Source organism: Portunus trituberculatus, chromosome 46 (assembly GCF_017591435.1).
Source record: "Portunus trituberculatus isolate SZX2019 chromosome 46, ASM1759143v1, whole genome shotgun sequence".
Classification (NCBI taxonomy): domain Eukaryota; kingdom Metazoa; phylum Arthropoda; class Malacostraca; order Decapoda; family Portunidae; genus Portunus; species Portunus trituberculatus.
In genome coordinates this window covers 15,229,821-15,244,439 of record NC_059300.1, presented here as the reverse complement: position 1 = coordinate 15,244,439, position 14,619 = coordinate 15,229,821, and the positions used below count along the sequence as shown (strand labels likewise).

The window sequence follows — 14,619 nt, the reverse complement described above, 5'->3', positions numbered from 1 at the left end:
GAAGAAATTATAATTCATTCCAAACCACCTCCCAAGACCAAAAAAATTGTATTTTTCACCTTATTTCTTAATTTTTGCATACTATTACTATATATACTACTACTGGTATTATACTATAACTATAGAAGATAGGAAAATAAAACAGGAAAGTAAGCAAAATGTAATATAATGAAAATTCAACTTCTCGTGGTCAGAAACAAGCGTCACCACATCCTCCTCATGTGACTCCATCAAGCCAGCACCACACACTCTTATATAAGCCTATAAGTTTTTCTTTGATATACTGCATTCATTATGGAAAATAAGTCAGGGAAGTAAGCAAATAGTAATATGAAAATTCAACTTCTTCGTGGTCAGAAACAAGCGTCAACACATCCTCCTCAGATGACTCCATCAAGCCAGCAATACGCACTCTTATCTAAACCAATAACGAGATAAAAATAACGATTCCAATATTGTCATGCATCATAATATGTTTCTGAACTGCTTACTTATCCATAGAAATACATGTATATCTTATATCTCACCAAGAAATACATAAAGAATTATAAAATACAGCATACTGACGTCAGTGCTCTCACCATCCTCATGCTTTGCACCCTCACACTTTCACAGACATATCCTTGTAAAAGCTGATACATGATTGGCTAAGTGTCCACCATTTTGAAAACAATGGGCCAATGACAGGCTTCGATATATGACAGATAGCCTCAAGCATAAACAAACTGTGCGGCATAATGGAGCGCGCACGGTCCAGATATAAGATATATCTGGACTGTGGGAGCGCTGCTTCTGAAAAGCGCCAAGATCATACCTGACGGGTTCTAACATAAGAGCCATGATCGTGCCTGATGGGCTATAAGGGTTAAGGCTTTTTAATTCATGAGCTGGATACTCTCTCTTCCCCTCGGATCTTCTAGAATCTTCCATATGTCTGTCTGTATGTCTCGTGACCATGTGTGCTGCTACGCTAGGCAGTGATCTTAATAACAAAAAAAACCTTTAAATTATTATATGCAACACTACAAAACAACAACCAAACAACTGCAAACAACACTCTTGAGACACTGAGGCAGCGTGGTGCCCCAGCATGCAGTCAGCTGATCGCGCAGTGCTGCTCGCAATCTGTTGACCGCGTTTGTTATTGTTCGCACTCCAAAGCAAATTTCGTCCTCCAATGGAAAAAAAGCACAATTTTTTTTGTTCGTAATCCAAATTGTTCGTACTCAAAAGCATTCGTATGCTGTATGTACCTTCTGAAATAGAATTTCTACTCCTTTTTGCCTTGTGAATGGAAATCAGGTAGCGATGAAGGTTTAAAGCAAATATTCCCAAATCTTGTATCTAGCATACTTACAAGTACAGTAGGAAGGTTTTCAGGCTTTGTTTTGCACTCTACACAAAGTTGATCTTCATACCATTGCAAAGCTCCATTAATATTCAGGATCTCAGCTGTAGTTATTAAGAATTGCTCTTGTCTTAGAAATTATTCAGTTTTCAAATTTCAGTGAGAGTTCATTATTTCACTGTGAAGTTTACGTGAAGTTGTAGATTAATTCAAAATAACTTTCTTAAAAATAAACTGACATTTGGTTGGTATTTCTTCTTTTTATAAGATTAATCAAGTTATTAGTTGAACAAGGCTAACAAGTGCAAGTAGTTATAAAGCCTTTCAAAATCATAATCTAATGTTGAACATCTGATATTTGGACATTTATTTATAGCCATTACATAATATTATGTATATGTATAATACATAATTGATTTAGTGGCTAGCCTTTTTTATGTACTAGCTTTTCAAGGTAATTATTGCAGTATCATTAAACTCTAATAGAGTTCAAGTTTTGTATATATTGGAATACTGCCTTTCCTTTTCTTCACTATTCAAACAACTTGCCTTCCATTCAACTTTTTCACTTAAATTTAAATTCATCATTTGTATGCTTGTCCTTTGATTTGGACAGCATTGCTTTGTTACTGGTCGGTCACTTCAGGATTGCCTTGTGCTAGCTTCTGTATGCTAAGCGTCATTCACACAAGCTTCATAAAACTTTGTGCTGTTTTACTTCTATTTTTGGTTATTCTTATTGAAAATAGTGCAGCCATAGGTTCAGAAAAGATCAGTGAGTTAACCAAGCCTAAAAGGAAACCACTGGGAATGAAAATTGAATTGAAAAAAAGAACTCATTGCAAAGTTTGAACATGGGATTTGTGTCTGACCTTTCAACTCTTTTATGATATGACTAAATTGATCAAATCATTCATAATTAAAAGTAAAGATACTTATGAGGCAAAAGGAATGACCATTTTTGCTGTGAACAGGTCATCTTTTATTGATCAAGTGAAATAAACTTTTCTTATTTTGGATTAACAAAAAATTATTTGCTGTTGACAGGACAACATTTCTTAAACAATAATTCATGAATAAAGTGGTTCTATGATCACCACTCTCACTCCCTCCCACCCTCAACTCGCATCCCCACTATTGACTGCCACTGCCACTGACTGAAGGTTCCACCTCATCTATTGGCCTTTATGATTCAGATAATGCATATTACTATAATTTTGTATCTTTTTGGTTGCAATGTAATTGTTATTAAAAGAGAACTAAGGCAGTGTGATCTTTCACTGCTGCTACAGAGACAGTGTGTGTATTTACCTAGTTGTATTTTACAGGGTTTGAACAGGGCTCATAGTGTCCTATCTCCATATCTCAACTTACCTAATTTTTCCTTAAAGCTATGAACATTATGTGCATTTTGTGCTGCAACAACTTCATCATTTAATGCATTCCACTTTTCCATCATTCTTTGTGGAAAACTGTTTTTTTCAAATATCCTTCACACACTGCCTCTTCCTAATCGTCTTTGCATGTCCTCTTCTCCTTCCAGCTTCTTTTGTCACCATCACCAGGTCTTGCTTGTTTATCTTTTCAATGCCATTAACTATTTTATACATTGTTATTAGGTCTCCTCTTTCTCTTCTATCTTGTAAAGTTAGCAATCCCATTTCCTTCAGTCTTTCTTCATATGTTAGGTCCTTTAGTTCCAGCACCATCTTTGTAGCTGTCCTCTGAATCTGTTCTAATCTTCTTACATCTTTTTTCAAGCTCAGCGACCACATCACTGCTGCATGTTCCAACTTTGCATATATCATACTCGTTATAATATTCATCATATCCTTATCCATGTATTGAAATGCCACCCTGATATTAATCAACATTTTATACATTATTCCAAATATTTTACTTGTGTGCTTTTCGGGCCTCAGAGTTTCTTGTACGACCACTCCCAGATCTTTTTCTTCTTTAGTCTTCATTATTTGTTCCTCTCCCATCAAATAGTTCCATACTGGTCTTCTCTTACTCTTTCCTAATTCCATTACTTTCGCTTCATTAACTTCTGCAACATTTGCAGTCTTTTGTCTAATTTTTCAACCTGTAGAACATCATCTCTTCTCTACCAAACCTCATCTTCTTTTCCTCACCAAAACACAACTCATTGAGGCAACTGACAGTAGCCCCTTCTCTGTTCCCTTATACTTTTTCTATTCTCATTTTCATTCCAAAGCTGGATATTGCATCTATACGCACAGTGATGTAATTTGCTCTCGTGCCCATGGTCTTGAATCTTCCGAGTTTTCCACCATCTGGCTTAGACTCAACAGTCACTCTCTAACTAAATTTATCTGTGCTGTCTATCTCTCTCCTAACTCCTCTGACTAGTAAATTCTTTGAATATTTAACTTCCAAATTGGAGCACATTCTGTCCCTCTATCTTTTTGCGGAGATCTCCATCCTTGGAGATTTCAATGTTCACCACCAGCTTTGGCTTTTCTCTCCCTTCACTGACCATCCTGGTGAACTAACCTTTAACTTTGCTCTCCTCCATGACCTAGAGCAAATAGTGCAACACCCTATTTATATCCCTGACCATCTTGGAGATACACCCAACTTTCTTGATCTTTTCCTCACCTGTAATCTTTCACCTTATACTGTTACTCTATCTTCTCTGTTGGGCTCCTCGGATCACAATCTCATTTCTGTATCTTGTTCTATTTTTCCAATCCCTCGTCAGGATCCCCCAAAGCGGAGGTGTCTCTGGCATTTTACCTCTGCCAGATGGGGAGACCTGAGGAGGTATTATGGTGATTTTCCCTGGAATGATTACTGTGTCCGTGTCAGAGATCCATCTCTATGTGCTGAACGCATAACGGAGGTGATAGTGTCTGGCATGGAGGCGTACATTCCTCATTCTTTTTCACAACCTAAACCTTCTAAACCTTAGTTTGACACAGCCTGTTTCCATTCTATACATGATGAAGGGGTTGCCCATAAAGGTACTTGAGCCTTCCATCTTCTGAATTTCATGCACTTTATATTTCTGCCTGGAATCATGCCAAGTCTGTTCTTCGACTTGCCAAACATTCCTTCATAAATAGGAAATGTCAAAATCTTTCAAACTCTAATTCCCCTTGTGACTTCTGGCATCTTGCCAAAAACATCTCCAATAACTTTACTTCTTCATCTTTCCCTCCTTTATTTCATCCTGATGGCACCACTGCTATCTCATCTGTTTCTAAAGCTGAACTCTTCTCTCAAACCTTTGCTAAAAACTTCACCTTGGATGATTCTAGGCTTATCCCTCCCTCTCCTCCTTCTACAGGCAACCCCCACAACGAAGGGGTTATGTTCCTAAAAACCCTTCGTTAAGCGAAACTTCATTAAGCGAATCGATTATAACAAGTTTAACCCTGATTTGAACTTCCATTGAGAGTAAACAAAGCAAGAGTGCATCATAGTACAGTGAAAGGTTTAATGAAAGTAAAAATTATGAAGTTAAACATTTAGGCAGTTTAATTTAAGTCATTATAATATACACTAATGTATGTATGTATGTAACTTTATAATGTTGATGATCTTAAATTTATGAAGGGAGGGAGAGTGAAACAGGAAAGACACTAACCGGCAACCTGTAGAATGTAAACAAAGGGCGCATCATTGTATCACATACAAAACTTATGTACCACATTTCCACAAGGCTTTCCATTTTATCCATTGTAGAGTCATGAGTTCAGGCTGTTCTTTTAGCGTGCAAGGAAGATACGGTCTCACCAGCCTTCTTAATAGAGTCTGCTGACTTGAAAATAGTAGAGACAGTAGATGTTGTCAAGATGGTGGCGAGCAATGCTATTAGTTTTCTTCCTCTCTCATGTCTGTGAATAATATCCAGCTTCACTTCGAGAGTCAGAGACTTATTAGCAATGCTAGGCGACATTGCAGGGCATTTTGGTGGTAAGTTGAGCGAGGGAAGACGAGCTGCTGCTGACACTGTTATTGTTTTGAACAGGGGGAGTGAGTGGTGCGCGTGTTGTCCACAAGAGGCACTGGTGTATTGAAAAGCCTGTCGGCTTGCGTGATACGACGGGGCTTTCAAACTTGGAAAAAATTACCTGGATAAAACTTCGTTAAAGCGAGTTTGGTGTTCGTTAAACGAGCAGATGGTAGTAAAATGAAACCTTCATTGTAGCGAAATTTCGTTGTGTGAACCTTCATCAAGCGGGGGGTTGCCTGTATTTCGTATCTTCAATCAAAATTCTTTGTAATGATGTTTTCCATGCCCTCGCTGGCCTAAATCCTCGGAAAGCTTATGGCCTTGATGGGGTCCCTCTTATTGTTCTCAAAAGACTGCTTCTGTGCTTGCACCTTGCCTGGTCAAACTCTTTAAACTATGCCTATCGACATCTACCTTTCATTCTTGCTGGAAGTTTGCCTATATTCAGCCTGTTCCTAGAAAGGTGACCATTCTAATTCCTCAAATTACTGTCATATAGCTTTAATCTCTTGCTTGTCTTAAGTTTTTAAACCTATCCTCAATAGGATGATTCTTAAACATCTGTCACTTCACAATCTTCTATCTGATCGCCAGTATGGCTTCCGTCAAGGTCTTTCTACTGGTGATCTTCTGGCATTCCTTACTGAATCTTGGTCATCCTCTTTTAGAGTTTTCAGTGAAACTTTTGCTGTTGCATTATACTTATCAAAAGCTTTTGATAGAGTCTGGCACAAAACTTTGATTTCAAAACTGTCTTCCTACAGCTTCTATCCTTCTCTCTGTAACTTTTTCTCAAGTTTCCTTTCCAACCATTCTATTGCAGCCGTGGTAGATGGCCACTGTTTTTTTCCTAAATCTATTAACAGTGATATTCCTCAGGGTTCTGTTCTATCACCTACTCTCTTTCTATTATTCATTAATGACCTTAACCAAACTTCTTGCCTTATCCACTTCTACGCTGATGATACCACCCTACATCTTTCCATGTCCTTTCAGAGACTACCAACCCTTCAGGAAGTCAACAAATCACGCAGGGACCCCACAGAACGCCTGACTTCTGATCTTTTTAAGATTTCCGATTGGGGCAGAGAAAATCTAGTAGTTTTCAATGTCTTAAAAACTCAATTCCTCCATCCATCAACTCGACACAACCTTCCAGACAACTATCCCCTCTTCTTCAATGACACTCAACTGTCTCCCTCTTCCACAATGAATATCCTCGGTCTGTCCTTTGCTTACAATCTTAACTGGAAACTTCACATGTCATCTCTTGCTAAAACAGCTTCCATGAAGTTAGGTGTTCTGAGGCGTCTCCACCAGTTTTTCTCACCCCTCCAACTGCTAACTCTGTACGAGGGCCTTATCCGCCCTTGTATGGAGTACTCTTCTCATGTTTGGGGGGGTTCCAGTCACACAGTTTTTACTAGATAGGGGGGAATCTAAAGCTTTATGTCTCATCAACTCCTTTCCTCTGACTATGTAACTGTCTTCAACCTCTTTCTCACCGCTCGCGGCCTCGCTGCACAAGCCTTTTTTCTTCCTCTCATCCCTATTCTGTCCAACTCTCTAATGCAATAGTTAACCAGTACTCTCAATCATTTATCCCTTTCACTTTTCACTGGTAAACTCTGGAACTCCCTCCCTGCATCTGTATTTCCAACTTCCTACAACTTGTCTTCTTTTAACAGGGAGGTATCGAGGCATTTGCTCCCTAATTTTGGCTGACGCTTTACCACTTTTTAGAGAGCCAGCACTCAAATGGGCCTTTTTTCTTTATATTTTATTTTTTTTGCCCTTGGCTGGCTCTCTCCCCTACATAAAAAAAAAAACCTATTCCCTATTTTTTAATGACACTCAACTGTCTCCCTCTTCCATACTAAATATTCTCAGTCTGTCCTCTACTCATAATCTTAACTGGAAACTTCATATCTTATCTCTTGCTAAAACAGCTTCTATGAAGTTATACACTCTGCGGCATCTCCGCTAATTTTTCTTGTCCCTCCAACTGCTAATTCTGAACAAGGGCCTTATCCATTCTTGTGTGTAGTACTCTTTGCATGTTTAGGGGGTTCCACTTATACAGCTTTATTTGATAAGGTGGAATCAAAAGTTTTTTACCTCATCATCTCCCCTCCTCTGATTGACTCTCTTCAGCCTCTCTCTCACTGCCAAAATGTTGCATCCCTTTCTATCTTTTATTGCTATTTTCATTCTAACTGCTCTATTGATCTTACTAACTGCATGCCTCCCTGCACAAGGCTTTTTTCTTTGTCTCATTCCTATTCTGTCCAACCTTCTAATACAAGAGTTAACCAGTATTCTCAATCATTCATACTTTTCACTGGTAAATTCTGGAACTTCTTACATGCTTTTGTGTTTCCATCTTCCTACAACTTGCCTTCTTTTAAGAGAGAGGTGTTGAAACATTTGTCTCAGGCTTTTGACTAATTCTTTCAAATTTTTTTATGGAAACTGGAATTCCAGTGAGCCTTTTTTTTCCTTATATCTTTGTTTTTTTCCCTTGGCAGTTCTCTCTCTTACATTAAAAAAAGAAAATAAAATTTCTTGGCATTGAATTCCAACTTCCACTACTTACTCCACTCGTAAATTTTGTCTATAACCTCTGCAACAGCAAACAGTCTTTCTTCTTGGGTCTTAATTACTCTTAACAATTTTGCATCGTCAGCAAATAAATTAATTATATCCATACTGTATGTCATCTACATATACCTGGAGCATAATTGGGGCTAACACTAACCCCTATTATGCCATGAGACGTGACCATTTATTTTTCATTTTTGTAGCGCACATCAGGTAACTAAAAAACTCTTCCTGTTTTATATGAAGATGAACATAGTGAACACATTTCAGCTTTTTCCTACAAACAACACTTGCACGTTTTTAAGAAAAATTACTTTATCGAAATTTAATCGAAAGTCGTTGCTAAGGGGCGTAGCTGCATAGCAACCACCCATTTTGCAGTTAATATTGTTTGTAAAATCACATTTGTTTTTATATATACAGATTCAAATCTCAGCCTAGTGGAACAGATCATATCTGCCCTAAAAGAGAAGTTCCCTTCACAGGGTTATAAAGAGGTTGTGACATCACCTAACTTCAACAACCTTTGACGGAGGTATGAGGCCTTCATCCAGTCAAAGGAAGAATGCCCAACATTCCAGTTCTGGTCTTCTTATCTTGAGATGGTGGAGGTACTTCTTCTTTTCCTGCGTGCCACAAGAGAGGGTGACTGGACATTGTACTTGTCTGCTGTTTGCTCCATGTGTCAATGGATGTTTGTCACTAGCCGCACCAACTATGCTCGCTACCTACCAATCTATGAAATGACAACCCCTCCAGACCAGCCACCCAGATGTCCACCAGAAGGTCATGAATGGAGACTTCGTGGTGCAGAGACAAGAGCGCTATGGGTTTTCACAAGTTGCATGTGACATGACCATTGAACAGGCATGCAACAGAGATACAAAGACAAAAGGTGGAAGGGTGGGATTCACTCTTAACAAGGGTGCATCTCAAAGATGGATACTGTCTCATCCAGAGAGGGCAGCAATAACAAGATCTTGTTTTGAATATGCTGGGATGGGTGTCCAGAGACGGACACGAAAGGATCTAGATGTTGTCCATTCCAAGAGGGAAGAAGCTGCCATCTGCCGAATCATTGAGTGCATGAAGGGATTCATCAACCCCTTTACCTATGATTCCAAGGATCTAGTCCATATTGTCTGGAGTAGTGGTCCCTGATGCCATTGCCAAGGATATCCTGTCTGCTTCAGAGAAAGGAGAGCTTTGTTTCATAGAGTTCTGTCAGGACCAGCTTCTAACAGACAAGAAAGGGTTCCATGATGCCATCAAAAACCTGAAGTTAAGGTCCTTCTCAGATGTTGGCAAGGTCACAAAGACTAAAACTAGTGGGAAAGATACAGTTCTCAAGTCAGAGAGGAATCTGATGGCATGCCTAGTAATTATAGGAAGAGAAAGGGGGATCAAGATTGAAGAGTTACTGGTCTACACCCTGGGACCCATACCCTTGGCTCTAGCCTATCCAGATGGTGGTCTCATGAAGACGCAAAAGGCAAAACTGCTGCATCACCTGGAGGAGAAAACCCCATCATCTGTTGCCAGGAGTGTCTCACCCAATTCAGTTTGGATCCTTGATGCGATGGCCATCCTTCAGAGCATCAGCCTCAGAGAGATTCCAAAGACCTTTGGGGAACTTGCCACCCTGTACCTGAAGAAGGTGGGAAAAATCGCCAGGGAGAGCTCTGCAAACACAGTACATCTTGTTACAGATCAGTACCCAACAGTCAGTATCAAGAATGCAGAGAGGGACCGCAGGGCCAAGGTTCAGTCTGCTTCTCAGTTAAGGGCCACTCAGATCTTTTCTGAGGGTCAAAATGTACCAGCTCAGTGGAAGAAGTACTTGTCCTGCGGGAAAAATAAGGAGCTTCTCATGGAGTTCTTCATCAAATCATGGGTACAAGATGGCCGGAACACTCCTTTACTCTTTTCATTGGCCATTCAGACACTTGCCACAAAATCTGTTTTGCTGGCACCTCATCCTCCCTCGCAACTGCAGAAGTTGAAGAGCTGAGATGCTCTCATGAAGAGGCAGACACCAGCCTTCTACTTCATGCGAAGTTTGCCAGGGAGACTGCAAACTCCATAGTAATTCAGTCCCCTGACACAGATGTACTGATTCTGTACATCGCAAAGTTCATGGATTTGGACTGCTGTCTGTGGTTTGACACGGGAACCTGCAATAGTAGGCGGATATTGGATGTTCGTGCCATACACTCCTATCTGAGCGAAATTCATCCTTTGGCCCCATTGGCCTTGATAGGACTACATGCCTTCACAGGTTGTGACAGTGTCTCCTCCTTTCATGGGAAAGGGAAAGTGAGGCCCATCAAACTGATGTTGGGGGAACCCAAATTTGTTGATTTCTTCTCCCAAGTTGGGAGGACGTTTGAGGTTGATGAGGGCTTGGTAAGCAAATCAGAGGAATTTGTTTGCTCACTGTATGGGCAAGATCTGAAACAAGTGAATGATGCCAGGGCAGCTATTTTTAAAACAGGCAAACACATGGATGACACTCTGCCACCCAACAAAGATTCCTTGGACAAACATCTTCTCAGGGCAAATTATCAAGCAGGCATTTATCACCGCTGCCTTGAACCCAATCCAAGCATCTCGCCGCCAAACAGCCATGGATGGACAATTGATGATGGTGTCCTCCAGGTTAAATGGATGGATCTACTCCCAGCCCCAAATTCAGTTCTTGAGCTGGCAAACTGCAAGTGCAAGAAGAATAAGTGCCATACCAAATCATGCACTTGTTTCAAGAACAATCTAAGTTGCACAGAGTTTTGCTCTTGCACTGATTGCGAAAACAAAGATGCCTCGGTAGAGGAGGAACATTTCTCTGATGATCGGGATTTGGGGGATGAAGGGATAGATTCTGATGAAAGTGAGGTTGAATCAGATGACTAGACATTCCTTACAAATGGTAAATGTGAAAAATTATTTTGCAAATTGAAGCATGCGTCCAAACTCTTAAATGCGATTTCAGGCTTTGCACTTTTTTCAGATCAAAATATAATATCAATGTTCCTTTAATCAATCTGAACTGCTGCTACAAATTTCAAATTACAAAATTTTCACCTAATCTATAGAGTAACCTAAATGAAGAAATAGAGCAGGTTTTCTTAAGATGCAACTACTCTGGATATTGTCAGAACTGTTTTATGTTTTGTCATGTAGCTGGTGGGAAGGGGTTAATTTGACATTTTTGTGTAAATTATGCTAATTTTTCTCAGTTCTCTGCATGAAAAGAATCATATTGATGTATATATATAAAAAATGTGATTTTACAAACTGTATGCACTGCAAAATGGGTGGTTGCTATGCAGCTACGCCCCTTAGCAATGACTTTTCATTAAATTTCAATAAAGTCATTTTTCTCGAAAACGTGCGTGTTGTTTGTGGTAACAAGCTGAAACGTGTTCATTATGTTCATCTTCATAAAAAAACAGGAAGAGTTTTTTAGTTACCAGATGTGCGCTACAAAATTCCTTTTCTAAGGACATTTTAGGATCTCATCTCATGGCCTATATGGCACTCTACTTTTTACTTTTATATCAGGATGAGTATGTATGCCTGATCACAGTTCTCATCTCTTTATCCTTCAAGTAATCCCTTATCCAATCTAATATTTTTCCTCTTAGTCCTCCTATGTTCTCCAACTTCCAAAGTAGTCTGCTATGTCCTTTTCATGTCCAGGTTAACAGTGTCCATCAATCCATCTCTGCTCTCTAATCCTTCTGCTCCTCTTGAGTAGAAACTTAGTAAATTTGACACACATGTCCTGAACACAAATTGTCTGTTTGTTATAACTTGTTTTTCCCTTGATATTTAACTCATTTTCTTTGATAACAATTTCACATATTTTGTCCACAACACTTGTAAGTGACACCAGTGTGTGTAATTTAATGGCTCAGTTGACTTTCCTTGTTTGAATATTGGAATTATGTTTGCTCTCTTTCATTCAAGTGGCACTCTCTCTTCTTTTAATGAGCTGGTAATCATTTCCCAAGTTGGTTCTTACAATTGATCTTTACATTCTTTTAGTGCCCAACCTGACACCATCTGGTCCCATTGGTTTTCTGACATCCAAATTTTTTAGTAATCTTCCAATTTTTTGTTTGTGCACTATGATTTCCTGCAAGCCTTGACAATGCAATGTCCTATTTGATTCTGTAAAATCCTCTTCTTCAGAGAAAACAGTCTTGAAGCTCTGTTTCATTATTTCACTCATTTCCTCTGCTGTTTGGTATGTCTTCCCTCCTTTAACTATTTTTTCTTTTGTTTCCTTATTCATTTTATCATTGATATACTTGTAGAAAAGCTTGGGTCTATCTTCACTTTTCTGCACAACATTTTTCTCAAAGTTTCTTTCTTCCTCTCTTCTCACTCTAACATTCATTTCTAGCATCCTTATACTGCTCTCTGTTGCTTTAATTCCTCTGCTTTTCAAGTTTCTTCCAAGATTTATCTTTTTCTCTTAGCTTCTATACATCTGCCGTTGTACCAGGCTCATATACTCTTCTTTACTCTATAGATTGGTACGTATTTCCTCACTCCCTCATTATACATACTTCTGTAGGAGTAATTCATTTTTCCCCTGTACTGACTTGCTGTTCATAATGTTCTTCCATTCTATGCCACAAAAGATTTGTCTTAACTTTTCAAAATTAGCTCTTGCATGTTTTAATCTCTCCTTTTTGTAGTCCTCCCTGTATCTTAGCACTTCCCATTCCTGCATTTCTAATTCAAATCCCATTGGACTCTGATATGGAGTGATAGAAGGGAGCTTCGGCTTCTTTGTGAATACTAGGTCAAGCAATGATGGTTCTTCTTCACCTCTATACCATGTTGATTATTCGACCCACTGGTCCAGAGTATTCAACATAGTTAACTGTAACATCTCGTTCCACAATCCAGCATTACCCATTACTTCCATCTCTCTCTCCAGTTTACTCTTTTGCAATTGAAGTCTCTTATCATCATATTATCCAAGCACGTAATCTCCTTTCCCTGCATTTTCTTATGTTCTTCTGTTCTCCTTATCTTTAGTGGCACATACGTGACTGATTTTCCTTTTCTTCATTTCTTCTGTCTTGCTTGTTACTCTCATTACTTTTGCCATGCCATCTCCATAGTGCACTTCCTTCACACATATATCATCACAAACCATTATTAGCACTTCTCCTCCCCCTTTTCTCTTTCTCTCTCTTCACCAACTTATATATCCCTCTTTTTTAAAGCTAACATGGACCTCCTTCTTTAGCTTTGTTTCTACTATGCACATTACATCTGGTTGTTTCTCCTTCAAATAGTCTCTAACCTTCAACATACTGGACAACAACCCATCTATATTTTTATATGTCACTCTTAATTTCTTGCCTCTCTCTCTCCACTTTTACTTCTTCCATTACCCCCTCTTTTTCCTCCTCAGTCTCATATCTATAACTCTCTTGTAGAATTTCTTCTCGATATCCATCCTTTTCTCGTTTTTTTTCCTTAGCTTCATTTCTTAGCACCCTCTGCTTTTCTCTCTTTTCCAAGTTCATATCTCTTTTTATTAATGTATCTTTAAATTCAGTATCTTCAGCCAATTTCCCTTTTCTTGCCATTATCTCCTCCACTGCCATTTGGGATCTCATTCTCACTTTCAGTGGTCTCTTTCCTTCACTATACCTTCCTAATCTAAACACTTCCTCCACTGCCTGCTCCAACCTCTGTGTGCTGTCCTGAACCAACTTAATAACATCTTTTGCCAATCCCCTCTCTCTCTCTCTCTCTCTCTCTCTCTCTCTCTCTCTCTCTCTCTCTCTCTCTCTCTCTCTCTCTCTCTCTCTCTCTCTCTCTCTCTCTCTCTCTCTCTCTCTCTCTCTCTCTCGTGAACTTTTTTCTTTCTCTCCTTCAGCCCAAAAATTAGGATACATTTCTTCTAGTCCACTGTGTCCCTCACCAAATCCTTCTTCTCCTTAATTACTTGAATTACTGTGCCTTTTCTTTCTCTCTCTCTCTCTCTCTCTCTCTCTCTCTCTCTCTCTCTCTCTCTCTCTCTCTCTCTCTCTCTCTCTCTCTCTCTCTCTCTCTCGTGAACTTTTTTTTTCTTTCTCTCCTTCAGCCCAAAAATTAGGATACATTTCTTCTAGTCCACTGTGTCCCTCACCAAATCCTTCTTCTCCTTAATTACTTGAATTACTGTGCCCTTTTGTCTTTTCTTGTATCTGCTTTTTTACTACCTCAGAGAATTTAACCTTTTCCTCTTCGCGTTCCTTTTTGCAGGCATTTCTTAATTCCTCCAACTTGATATCACCCACTCCACTCTCCGCTTTGCCTGCCCTATCCTGAATTTTTCTTGTAGATTCTTTAATGTCACTTTATATTTGCCACTTGTAGCCATTAATATACCATTTTGTCTCTTTAACTCTTCCATCTCCTCTTTCATCATCTGGTTCACCTCTCTGTCTTTTGCACATTCTCCTATTCTCTCTTTTAGTTCAGTGTTTTCTTTCATTAACTTGTCCTGTTTTTCCAGAATACTTGAGATCAGTTCCTTCATGCATATCAACTCCCTCTCCAGTCACTAATCCTCTCACATTACCTTTCTCCTTATGAAATCCTGAAAATTCCTTATCAGTGTTTTCTTCTCCCAATCTCCTCAGTCCAACTGGAGTCTCAATAAATTTTCTCCTAT

At 39.2% G+C, this 14,619-nt stretch overlaps 1 protein-coding gene across 8 annotated transcripts in view; it reads left to right on the top strand.

Moving 5' to 3' along the window:
• LOC123520116 (RNA-binding motif, single-stranded-interacting protein 2-like) overlaps window positions 1-14,619 on the top strand; it is a 221,726-nt gene that overhangs the window by 179,182 nt on the left and 27,925 nt on the right. The window lies entirely within an intron of this gene.